Here is a 10,739-nt window from a genome sequence, read left to right as displayed (position 1 = left end):
CTTAGCGGGGCTCTCGTGGAAGGGATCGGATAGAAGGAAACGTCTACGGGGGGAGTCAGGATCCACCTGGAACAGGCTGGAGGGGCCGAACCTGTTTCGGAGTCACCCCCACCCCCACGTCCAGCCTCTGGAAAGCGGACTCAACTAGCTTGTGTGCCTCAGTTTCCCCATGGGAAAAACGAGGATGAAACACCTACCCACGGAAGGGGTGTGAGGCCCAGAGGTCACGACGCAGGTGAAGGGGCTCTGCCGACTACAAAGCCTGCGCCAGCTGTGAGGCGCCACTGTGAGGCGCCACTATGAGGTGTCTGCCCAGAGCTCTGGGGGCACCTTTTCTGAAAAAAGCCACAGAGCCGAGAGATTTTTCCACTCTCGCTCTCCGGTTCAGCACAGCCTAAGTGACCCTGGGGACAGCCTCGAGGGACTCGGAACTCATTCATTCATTTGTGCAACAGGTATCTGCTAAGTCCCTGCTATGGGTCGGGCCTTGTGCCTGGAGACAGCGAGGGGACGAGGCAGGGTCCCTGCCCCCACCGGGCTGCAGGAGACCGCTGTGCTCACCACGGCCACCCCTGCCCACCAGCCGGGCAGCGTGGCTGCCTCCTGTCACAGCGGCCTGTCTCTGGTGGCCCCCAGCAGCCCTCCCGTCTGCCGTGGATTTGAGCGAACAACGTGCTCAGCATTTTTTTAGACTTCCCCAAAGGCAGGGCCAGAGAAGAGGAGGAAATGGTGGTCAGCAGTGATGCAGCCCACGCTTCACACTCGGCACCGGATCCGAGTTCAAATCCAGCCTCTGCGTTTACTGGGCCTTCGAACAATTCCGATCTCTACACAGGGGCAAAGGGGTCCTGACTTACAGGGTGGGAGGGAGGTGAGAAGAGGATGTCGGGGTGAACGTCAGTTCGCTTCCCTCTCCCCTCCGCGGCTCCAGTACCAGGCACCACGCCCCTCCTGGCAGCCTCAAGGCAGCGGGCACAAAGCAGTTCCCATTGCTCTCGAGGCGGGGGACAGGAAAACGCCAGCCAACAGCTGTCCGTGGGAGCCGGAGCACAGGGCTGTTGCGGTTCCCTGAAGGGAGGGCAACCATGTAAGTGACCGTCCTAACTGGGGCCACTCCTCAGGGTCACACCAGGATACCAGATGCAAACCAGCCAGGTGTGCCCTTCCTACTCGAACAGGTGGTTTTGACTTGAGAAGGTACGTCTGTGTCAGAAGCCTGTGCCTGGCTGCAAAAGGGTCCTTGCTCCTGAGGGGTCTGTGCCCAAGCAGGGGCGGGGGCACCGAGAGGCGCCAATAGCTTCTCATTGGTGAGTGCTCACCAGTCCCACGTGAGCCACTTGGGGTGGGGTAATGTGCTCCCCACTTCACAGCCCAGAACACTGGGGCCTGAGGAACATGCTCCAGAGTGCCCCGTCCATGGCACTCGTACCCGGGTCCGAGGGCCCCACAGCCGGGGCCCACTTGGGCTCCGTATCTCCCTCTCTGTTTCTGTGGCTGCGTGGGGGTGGGGGGAGGTGTGTGTGTGTGTGTGTGTGTGTGTGTGTGTGTGTGTGTGTCACATCTGGGCCTGGCCTCCTCAGCTCTCAGGAACTGCCCTGGGACACCAGGGCCCAGCAGGGGCACATGGGCAAACCCCGGACAAATTGCCTCTTCCTGGCTGGCTGGACCGGGGTCCTCAGAGGGCAGCCAGAGCCCTTCCTGGGGTCTCTACTTCTGCCCGAAGTCTCCACTGAGCCACCAACCCCTGGCCAGTCTTTTGCACTGGGCTGGACACTTGCCTGAGCAGAACACACGCCACCCTTGAGTGCCCACGTAATGCGGCTTTTGGGCCTGGGCTGGGCCCCACGTCCGTGTTGTCCTGTTCCCTGGGGCTGCCGGGCGGGCTGTGTGTGCGTGTGTGGGTGGAGAGGGGGCTCTGCTGAGACAGAGGCTGAGAGAAAGACAGAGGGAATCTAATTTTCCTGTGTGTTGCATGTGTGTGCTGCCTGCCTGCCACGCACAGAATGAGGCCTGGGGAGCTGGGGCTGGGTGACCGGTATCACTGTATTCCCCTCCTCCTGGGCGAGCTTTCTGGTTCCCTTCTCAGCCCCCCACTTCCATCTCGCAGGCTATAACCTTTCCGTTTTCATGCCCTGGCACAGAGCTGCCCAGGGCAGGACAGCCTGCCAGGCGTGCGTCACCTGCGTACCAGGGCTGCCTCCCCACCCACCCCAAGGCCCCTCTGTCATCTGCCTGGGGTCCCTGGTGGCACCTCCCTTCTCAGGGCAGGGCCTCTCCTCCACCTGTGCTGAGGACTCAGAACAAAAGCTCTCCCGGCATCCAGGAGAAAGGGGAGCGCAGACTGTCCTGGGCTAGTGGCATGAGGGGGTCACTGGCTGGGATGCGGCTGGGCCTCCTACCGGCACCCGGCACCCCGTTCCTAAGGTGGGGAGAAAGTCAATGTTAGAGGCAGAGAGAGAGAGATCAGCTGCCTGATTGCAGTTGTGCTGGGAATGGGGGAAGGGAGGTGGAGAGAGAGGGAGGGAGGGAGAGAGAAAAGAAAAGAAGAGAGTGGGAAGTGGGGCCAGGAGGAGCGAGAGTGAGGGGAGGGAGGGGAGAAAGGGCTGCGCAGGCCAAGAAACAAAGGCAGGGGAGGGGGAGGGGCGGCTGACACGGAAGCCCAGGACTGCCCTATTTCCCAGGGCTCAGCACCACCCCCGCCCAGGCCTGAGGGCCAAGCCAGCCCCAGCATCACATCTCAACCTAAGGCCCTGCAGGGGACCCTCCCTCCCCAGGAGGACCCGGGCCCCCAGGGTCGCTCTGTTATTTCATCTGTGGCTCTGCCTTCTCCTCCATTGCACTACAGTTCCTGTAAACACTGGGCAAGTCACCTGACTCCGTTTCCTTATCTGTCAAATGGGCACAAGAGCCTACTTGGAACCTGGAGGGTGGGGGACCTCTTGGCCTACCTGCCTCTCACCAGGGTCCCTCCCCAAGATGTGACAGCACCTCTTCTCCAAGCGCTCCTTTCCTCACATCAAGACCCCCTCGCACCCCTGCTCTGGGGCGGGGGCGGGTTGGGCAGGACCAGGGTGGCTGGTGTCCCCCTGGGACACAGAAGGTGCGGCAGAGCATGGGTGAAGGCCCCAAGGCCCAGGCTGGCTTGGGGCTGGTGGGACGGGTCGTTCTTTGACTAACTCCCACCGCCAGGGAGATCATCTCAAAACCCAGCTGAAGACAGAGGAGTGCTCTGGCGCTTCTGCCAGCCCAGACTTGGGATGTCACCGAGCACCTGCGATCAATGTGGTCTGATGACTATTTCCCGAGGGCAGCAGGTCCCCGCTCCCTGGCACAGCCTCAGCGGTGCCCTGTGCTTATGCTGGAAGGACAGGTTTGTTCTTGGCCCCTTCATCGTGGCCTTGAATCACCAGGTCACTCAGAGGCTGTGGCCTCCAGGCCTGCAACTGAACCTCTGACTCAACGCACATTTACCGAGCACCTACTACGTCCTGGGTACTGTTCTTGGGGATAAAGTTGGGAGCAAATCAAAGTTCTCACTGTCGGGGTGCTGAGCTGCGGGAGCTCAGTTGACAGCGCCAGGATCTCTGGGAGCAGGATGGGGTGGGGTGGGGGCAGGGCCCTCCAGAGCGGCAGGGGGGCCTCACTCCTGAGTCTGGCATTCAAGCCCTCCAGGATGGGGCTCTGGGCCCTTTGCCCCTGGGAGCCCAGGCCCCAGGGGCTGGAGAGGCGGCCGGGAGGGGAAGAGGAAGTTCCAGGTGCGTACGTGGCTGTTAAAAACACCCATGGGACTTCACCTCCTAGCGAAACCAGCCTCTGTGTCCCCCGCTGTCCTCACAGTAGGCTCAAGGTAAACTCTGCTCACTCTCCAGAAAGGAAGAGGAAGCGAAAGCTGGGAGGCTTGTGCAAACTCAGGGCTCCTTGCCACTGTCTCGCTTCTGCCCGGCCCACAAGGCCTCAGCAGAGGCCCAGCAGCGTGGGGGTGGGGCGGCCAAGGGGGAAGTCTGTGATTCACTTCCTTATTGGATTCTCTTTCTGCCTCGGCTTCCCCTTTTCTCTGTGGACAGGTTCACCGAGCCCCACTTCCAGGAGCCAGAGTGGCTGAGCCATTGACACAGGGCCACCAATCCACAAATCACACTAGGGCCCGAGAATCACCATTTTCAGCCCTTATCACAGATCAGGAAACTGAGGCCCAGGGAGAGGAAGGGACTGGTCCAAGGTCACACCTTGAGACGCTGGGGAAGCAAGGACTGGGACTAGAATGTAGATCCCCATCCCAGAAGCCCACCTGCAGCCATGTGGCCTGTAGGATGGAGTTCCTGTGCCTTAGTTTGCTGCCCAAGACTGTGCCCAGTCAGCTCCACTGCTGCTCTGCCCCTCACACACTGACCCCAGGGCCTTTGCATAGGCTGACTTCTCTGTCGGGACCGCTACAGCATCCAGCTTTTTAGTCAAAACACTAATGTAGATGTTGCTGGGAAGGAAGATACCTTGTAGAGCCCAGGCCCAGGTCATTAACGTTTACAGTCAGTTGACGTAAAAAAGCAAATAATCCTCCGCAACGAGGGTGGGCCCCGTCCAAGCCAACGAAGGCCTTAAGAGCAAACGCCGTGGTTTCTCAGCGAAGAAATTCTGCTTCCAGACTGCATCCCACAAATCCTGCCTGAGTTTCCAGCCTGCCCTGCAGAGTTTGGACTTATCAGCCCCCACAATTGCTCGAGCCAATTCCTTAAAATAAATCTCTGTGTACATACACGGTATATCCTCTCGGTTCTGTTTCCCCGGAGAACCCTGCTTGGGACAATGACGCTGATTCACAGTTGTGTGTGTTCACGGCTCATCTCCTTGCGCGGGCCCACCCGAGGGCACGGTGACTGCAGGAGGCAGAGGGACACAGGAGGGCAGTGTCCTGAGACGGACACCAGGGTGGGGAGAAGGTGGAGGGAAGGAAGCAAAAGCCGCCAGGGGACCAAGGATGAAGGAATGAATGTGACCTAGAAGGTAACCCCTGCAGGAGAGTTCTACCCCTGACACGCCACCTCCCCAGGGGTGGCCTCCAGGCTGCACAGAGAAGGGCCCTGTTCTGCTTGGGCTGTTTCCTATCTGACACCCTCACAGGTGGGACAGCCCCTCCCCCAGACTGTGACAGCAAGGCCTGTTCTGAAAGCCCTTGCTCTCCTGGTCCCCCAGGCCCAGGGACACCTAGACCTGTCCTGTTTCTACAGGCTGAGGGCTGAGGAGGGCCTGGCTGCTACAGAGTGAGGCTCTCTCTCTTCCAGGAGGTCACAGGGACCCTTACACCCAAGGAAACAAGGACCGGGGCCCCCATGGCGACAGGCACAATCTTGGGCCCACGGTACTCACGCGACTCCTCAGGCTCAAACACTTCCCAGGGCAGAGACCCTGGGCCCACGGAGATCCAGAACTGGCGTCGTTTGATTAGAGTACCAACACCTGGGCCCCGCTCCAGACACTTAAACCAGAATCTCTGGGTTCAGGGCCTGGACACGGTTTTTTCTAAAAGTTCCTCAAGTGATTCTGATTCTACAAACTAATTAGCAAGAGCTGATGAGCACTCCAAAAGTGGCCTGGCCTTGCCTGGTGAATTATGTAGGGGCACCCTCCCACCCCAGGCACCTCCTTCCTCGCCCTCCCCTAAGGGCAGCTGCCCGCTCCCAGCCCTGGGGCGCCAAGCACAGGACAGCCCCTCCACCATCCGGGCTGCATCCAGGGCGGCTCATACAGACGCTGAGCCCAGACCTCCGGCCCGTCCCTGCAGTTTCTCGCTTGGAAACGTGGGTGTGCGTCAAGCCTCTCAGCACCAACCACCGGACCTGATGCGCGGAGAATACGTGAAGGCCTGCCGTGGGGTGGCATGGGGCCAAACGCGAAGGGCAGAGACCCGAGCAAGCGGGGTGGGGCTGGGGGTGTTTGAGGAGAGCTCGAGGGAGCCCAGGTCCCAGACAGGTGCCTGGGTCCCTTCCCCTAGCTGGGGCAATCTCGCTGGCAATCACCCCCACTTTGCCCGGAGGTAAGCTCGGTAGGTCTCCGACTCTTGCAGAAATGAGCGTGCCTAAACTAACAGGCATCTGCTGCACAGATTACTACAGGCAAACCCTGAGCCGCCTGCAGAGCTGCACAAAAAGCACATGGTAGCTTCCCGTGACGCTAAGTACAGGAGTCATGTGCAGCCTATGACCTGAAGTCACCAGGCTCCCAAAGCCACGGGCCCGGATCCTCCCACCCGCGGCTCACAGGCCCATTGAAGGGTGCCTTGGTTTCTTTACTGAAGGAGCAACGCTGGGCTGTCCCACGGCAGGACGGTGCCTTGATGAGGACTCTTTGCCTTGGCTGTGTACCCTCAAGGCTGGTCTTGGAACCTTCACTGGCAGGGCTGGAAGGAAATTTGGGGACCCTCCTGTCCAAGGCTGTCATTTTACAGATGTGGAAACTGAGGCCTCAAGGCCTCCACTCCACCTGGGGACTAACGCAGGAGCCCTTGATTCCTAGCGTGTTTCTTCCATCCATGTCAAGCACGGGAGCCACCCCCAAAGCAGGCTCCCCGTCAGGGTGTTTGCCTTCCACGGGCTGGGGGCTGTGAGGGTGGCCATGCGGGGCAGGGAGCAAGGGATTTCCATCATTCAACCCACCTGCAGGCAGTACTTTGCGCTCTCAAGAGTTCTGCCCCAGGCCAGGTGTGGTGGCTCATGCCTAGAATCCCAGCACTCTGGGAGGCCGAGGCGGGAGGATCGCTTGAGCCCAGGAGTTGGAGGTTGCCGTGAGCGAGGCTGACGCCACAGCACTCTAGCATGGGCACCAGAGCGAGATTGTGTCTCAAAAAAAAAAAAAAAAAAATCTGCCACAGAGCTGTCCCTTGCCTTCAGACGCTAACACAGCTGGTCAAAGCCGGTCAGGGGAGGCAGAACTGAAACAGGCCTGTGCTCCCGCCAATCTGTCACGACATCCCATCGTGCTCAAAATCCCACAGCTACTTCCCATAGCTCTTGGAATCCAGCCCAAACACCTCCCCACGGGCCTCTACGAATTGGCCTGGCTGGTCCCTGCCTCTGTGGCAAGTTCTGTGACGCGGTGCCCTCCCTCCCGGCTCCAGCCACACGGCTTCGTCCACCGTCTCTAATGGCCCTTGCCCGCAGGCGGCCCTTCACGTGCGGCGCCGTGTCTGGGATGCCCTTCCTCACTCCCCGTCCCGCGGCTCTCGACCCAGCGCCGCGTCCTCAGGACGCCTTCCCCGACCCCCTCAACCAGGCCCGGCCCCCCAACTTCTAAGTGGTTTCATGTTTGATGTTTCCTTCCTGGGCCTCACTGTAATTTGCAACGACTTGTTAATGATTTACTTATTGGCACAGTGACTTGCTTCGTATCTGGCGTCCCAGTTAGAGCACAGGCCTTCCCAGGGCAGGGCCCTGTCTGTGTGTCACCGTCGCACCCCGGCAGAGCACACGTACAGAATGAGTCGCTGCCCTCTTGAGAGGGCCCATATTCAAGTGCAAGGGGGAAGAAGAGGCCCCTTGCTGTGCCCAGCTTTGGAAAGCAGCCAGACGGAACCCCCGCCCTGCCTGGACTTCCTCTCCCTGAGCTTCAGGGCCAGTCCCTGTGCCCAGGGGTGGGACAGCAGGCCTCATGTTTCTGGAAGGCTCCGTGTCTTTCCTCCGATTCCAGAAGCAAAAACGCACATCTGTCTCCCAAACAAGTACACCGTGCTGGGCTTAAAGATCGCCCGCTGAACGAAATGGGGGAAAACTCACAAAACTTGGGCTTACAAGTTCAAGGGACAGAGACAAGAATCACAACTGAAGGGATGATTCGAGCGTCTACTGGGCTTGAACTTTGTCAGCCTGTGACGAGCACACGCTATTTCTAGACCTCCGGGCAGTCCCGTGGGTGGGAGTACCATTTCCACGTCACAGATGTGGGAACTGAGGCAGCCCCTGCAGGCAGCGCAGAGCAGGCCGGCCTGGGTGTGCCCAGGGCCGAGGCCCAGCCCTCTGCACCCCGTTGGCTGCTGGCGGGGACGGGCTTTCTGGGTCGTGTCTGCCTCCCCTGCCAACCCCGGTCCTCCCACGCTGGGGCCTGATTCAACCTGGGAGGCCTGGTGGTCCCCCCGAGCCTCGCCACCTCGCCGCAGACCCTCCTGCACCGAGCCCTCCGCCTTCTCCATCCCGTCTTCCTCTCCCTCCATTCCTCCCTCCTTCCGTTTCCGTGGCAACCTCATCCTCCGCTCTGCCACTCGGTCCTGCGTCCCCATCTCGTCTTTTTCTTTCCTCTTTCATCTCTCCCTCATCACGGGGTACGGTCCAAATCCCCCCGTCCTTTGCGTCTGCTCTCTCGCTCCCTTTTACTCCCCTTTTATCTCCTTCACTGTTCTCTTGTCATCTCAGGGCGACTTTTATTTATCTCTTGCTTAAAAATAAAAAGGAAAGGAAGGAAGGAAGGAGGGAAAAAGAAACCCTGTTCCATCAGCCCCGGCTTCTCCAGTTCAGTCCGGGCCTTGTTTCTCTCGGGTCACCTCTGAGGGTCAGACTCCCCACAGCTGGCGGGAGGAAGGACGAAAGCCCCCAGAATGGACCCCCTGCCACAGTGAAGGTTCCCCACTGACTGCACCTATGGAAGGAAGGGACATGACACAGGGCTGGGAGGTGTCGGGTGAGGGCTCCCTGGGGGAGGCACCCTAGAGAGCCTGGCCCTGCTTCCCTAAGGTCGGGGCGGAGCAAGGTAGGACCTAGAGCATGGGGTAAGCCAGGTGCAGAAGCCCCCCACGACCTGCCCGAGGCACGAATTCCCTGCTGTCCAGGGAACCTCAACCATACGGGCCCCGCCTTGCCTGACTGAGACACGAGCCCGGCCTGGACACGCGGCAGATGCTCAGGGTGCCCGGCTGCCCCACCCCAAGCGGGATGGTGAGATTCCTCAAAATTCACTCTTTACCATGTTCCCAAATTGCCTCTGAGAATAGGAAGGTGCCCACCCATGGGCTCTCCCACCCGTGTCTCTGCGCCTCGGAAGTTAAGGTGGAACTAAGGGTTGTCAGCTCTTTCTCACTGTTATTTACTGAGCTCACATTATAAACATATCCTGACATGACACAGGCCGTCCCAGGGAGACGGGCACTTTTATTTTCATTTTACAGATGAATAAACTGAGGCTCGGAGGTGTTGTTATTTGTGTCGGCCACTCAGCCAGGAGAGACGGAGGCAGGACTTACGCGACTGTGATTACGTCCGTGCTCCTCCCCGTGCGCCACTCCTCCCTGCGTTCCTGAGAGGACTCAGGTCGCATCAACCCCTGGCCCAGCCTCCTCCTGGCTTAGAGGTTGCTGTGTTTAATCCGGAGTGATCAGAAATGACAGGAGAAACAAAGGTCCAGGAACAGAGATCTAACACAGAAAACAAAGCCAGCCGATTACGGCAGTGGCCCCAGCGTTGCAAAGCGACAGACAACAGACGGGCCGGTGGAGAATGGCATCGAGCCCCCTGGGAAACGAAAGTCGCACGGGGAAGTAGACGGGGCCCTGGGTCTGCAGGAGCCCCACGGGCTGTGTGAGCACCTCGCTGTGGTTGACAAGGCCTGCCGCGCCAGGGAGGAGGCCACCATGCTGGTGGCCCCTAAGCCCAAGGGCCCAGCGGCCACCATGCTGGTGGCCCCTAAGCCCAAGGGCCCAGCGGCCACCATGCTGGTGGCCCCTAAGCCCAAGGGCCCAGCTGGAGTAGCTGCCTGGCGTGCCTGGACGGGTGCAGCGGGCAAGGCCTGGCCCCAGGATGCAGCCATTCCCAGGGCCCGGGACCCAGAGAGGTGCTAATGACAGCTCTCAGGGACCCCAGGAGGGAGAGATGGGAAGCAGCAGAGGTGGGGAGGAAACCGGGGACAGCCCTCGCTCTGCAGAGGGCAGAAGGCAGGAAAGCGAGGCTCCCAGTCCAGCAGGCCTAGGCCTGTCCTCCACCCCCAGCGTTGCCACTCGGGAGCCGTGGGTCCTTGGGCAGGTCCCTCAGCCTCCCCGGGATTTGGTTTCCTTGTCTGTGATGGGGCAAGTGACAGGGTCTAAGACATACTGGCCCTTCCTTTAGGACAGGCGTTGTCTGATGAAATCGTGTATATTAAGCAAGGAATCTTGATAACAAAACTCACAGAGGGGGAAACCGAGGCACAGAGGAGCGGAATGACTACTGCCCGAGGTCGCCAGATACACCAGAGAGCAAGTGGAAGTTGGGGCTGAGACGCTTTCATGGTAAAGGAGATGAGGGCACAACGCGCTCGCCAGCGAGGCGGGAGGACAGCAGGGGCTCGGTTAAAGGGAGCCACTTGCTGTCGCTGCTGTTCCTACCACCATCCGCTCCAGGCTGGTGCTGGGTGCTGGCGGGGCACAGAGATCCACAGCCCCAGGGACCTCACGATTTGGCTAGAGACAAGATTAAGAACTGCGAAATGGCAGCGTAAAATGTCAGACAGGAAATAAACACTGAATGTGTGGGGTATCACAAAAGGACAAAATAACTTTGCTTTTTTCCTTTTCAGAGATCAGGAATGTTCTTCCACGTAAACTGGTACTTTGGGAGGCAAGAGACTCAGAGCACAGGCTGACGGGTCAGACGTGCCTCAGTCTCCTCATCTGTGGCATGGGATAGCGTTCCTGCTTCCCAGAGTCGTTAGGGTTAACTGAGCCCGTCAGGAGCTGGGTGACCCGTGGTGTTGGTTACACAAAGGTCGAGTGGAGGGTCAGGGGA

This window comes from Propithecus coquereli, unplaced genomic scaffold (genome assembly GCF_000956105.1).
Source record: "Propithecus coquereli isolate 6110/MARCELLA unplaced genomic scaffold, Pcoq_1.0 Scaffold20, whole genome shotgun sequence".
Classification (NCBI taxonomy): Eukaryota; Metazoa; Chordata; class Mammalia; order Primates; family Indriidae; genus Propithecus; species Propithecus coquereli.
This window is presented reverse-complemented; position numbering follows the sequence as displayed.